Here is a 2,565-nt window from a genome sequence, read left to right as displayed (position 1 = left end):
ATTGTTAGGTGAAGAAATAACTTAAATAAGAAACTGTACATACGGTAAATCCATTTTGGTAAAAAATGAAAAGTACACTTTCGCAAAGGAAAAATATTTAGAGTCATACACTCCCAAACTTGTAACACTGTTCTTTTTGAATAGCAGAATTATGGATACTTTTTATTTTCTTTTGATTTTTTATATTTTCTAATCTCTTTATAATTTTACAGGCATCACATTTTTTTTTTTTTTTTTTGCGGTACGTGGGCCTCTCACTATTGTGGCCTCTCCTGTTGCGGAGCACAGGCTCTGGACGCGCAGGCTCAGTGGCCATGGCTCACGGGCCCAGCTGCTCCGTGGCATGTGGGATCCTCCCGGACCGGGGCACGAACCCGTGTCCCCCGCATCGGCAGGCGGACTCGCAACCACTGCGCCACCAGGGAAGCCCGGCATCACATTTTTTTAAATGGAAATAAGTTGTGATGACCCACGTAAACTAAAATTGGATAGGCATGGGAAAAATACTTCTTTTTGATATACTTTTTCAAAAAGTGGTAATAAAGGGGTTTTTTCCGCTTCCTTTGGAATTTTATAGTCTTTTTCAAAATTAGAGAAGAATCCAGTTGTATAAGTGGGCAGTGTAAATTCCACCAGGAGAGTTTAACGGATTTACTCATTAAGAGCCTGACACGTGAGGCTAGAAACTCATTGAGAGTTTCAGCCTTTGTCTCATCCTGAATCCAACAAGAAGTGAAGTCTTCTGCTTAGCAGAGTGTTCATTACACAATAAATTGAATGTAGCCACTGAAAATATTCATGCAAATATCTTCATTAGTAAAATCACGCAATTAACCTGAAATACACGCTAAATGAAGCAGCCAAATTGTTGCATATCTTCCCAGCTCTTAATTATAATTTTGGTAATCAATTTTTCTCCTGATTACCAAAACGAAAAAAAAAAAAGTCTTCAGCGTATGCACAGATCTGAGGCTGAACTGGAATGCGAGATAAAGCCCTGAATTGTTTTTAGCAAAGAAGGCCATTAACCTTTCCTGTGTTTTTGTTCATTGCAAGCCTCTCCTGCTAATGCTCATTGCTCAAGATGATTGGATTTTAACAAGAGCTTTTTGGATCAAGCATCAGTCCTTCCTGAACTGTACATTTTGCAAGCGTCACTGTCATTAAAAGTTACCATTATCACCTTCCCAGCGTATATTTCTAAAATGGCTTTTGACTGTGGTGTAAAAATTTTCCCTAAGTGAAAAGGGACATCCAAGCTCTCGCCTCAAGGTACTCAGACAACCCTGTCCTCGTGGTCACCTGTCCCACCTTCTCTGGTCTCTTGTTCCAATGTACTGAGTTAGAGGATTTGAGGGTGGGAAGACCACGCAGTATAGCAAAGCCCTGGGGGAGGGGCTTAGTCCTGGGGAGCCTCGATTTCTAGTATCTGTAAAATGGAGAAGAGAACAAATTCACAAGCCAGTGAGGATTGAGACGAGTAGAGTCTCTGGCACATGTAAAGCAGAAAATGTATTTGCTGACATTTAGATTGATATCTTTTAACATGTTCTCCCTGAAACAGTCCACCTCCTAAGACTAAACAGGAAGTTATCACCTCTAGATAGGATAGGACAGGACAGGTGGGTACCTGATCTTTCTAGCAAGATGTTGATTTTTGACCTTAGAGTTCCTCCCAAGATGTCGAAATGCCTAATGTTCAGTCATGAGAGTAGCGCTGGGAAGAACACATATATGATACAGAGAGAAAAGCCAGGAAGGCAGGGCCTGGGAGGGCAGGCTGTGCACTGCACAAGGACGCCCTCTAAGGGGTGCCTGCTGTTCATGGCAGAGATGCTGTAGATTTGTGTATTTACCCTGAGAGTTTTCTAGATACAAAATCAGTACATTACAGTGATTTTCTGCCAGATGGAAGTAAAGTATCCTGAGGAAGGGACGCATCTTTCTAAATTGCACAAAGACACTGTATAGGCTGCCGCGTGGGGCATGCCCTCTGTTGCTGACTCCACAGGAAACGTGTGGGGAGCAGAAGGGAAGATCAGACGCGTGGGTCCTTCAGAGGAGACCCTGGTTGGGGAGTTATGGGGGAAGCCGAGGGTGGAGGGCTTCTGCCTGGTTCCTGCTCAGGACCTGGAAGGGGGCTGCGTCTCGGGTGGTCCCAGTCACATCAGGGTGAAGCTGGTGATGCAGCAAGATTAGAAGAGAAGGCTGAAGGGCCGGGCAGGCTCCTGGCAGGAAACGTGTGGTCAGTTCAGACTGGGAACGTGACGAAGATGTGGGCAGAGCAGAGAAAAGCCAGCAAAAGCAGAGAGCCCTGGCCCTCCTCAGCCTGCACAAGCCCGCAGGGTGGGTGTGGCGAAGCTGGACGGACAGGCTGCCCTGCAGAGCTGGGCCTGGGGGAGAGGCCCAGGCAGGGAGGGAACTAATTCCCAACCTCACTGTCCCGGCTCCCTTTGTGTGTGTGTGTGTGTGTCTGCGCGTGTGCGTGTATGGTAGGTGTAGTGTGTGTCTTCCCAACATGAACCAAGTACGTAACACCAAAGGCTGGATTTGTCCCTGACCGCC

Source organism: Mesoplodon densirostris, chromosome 19 (assembly GCF_025265405.1).
Source record: "Mesoplodon densirostris isolate mMesDen1 chromosome 19, mMesDen1 primary haplotype, whole genome shotgun sequence".
NCBI lineage: Eukaryota > Metazoa > Chordata > Mammalia > Artiodactyla > Ziphiidae > Mesoplodon > Mesoplodon densirostris.
Note: the sequence above shows the minus strand (reverse complement) of the source record.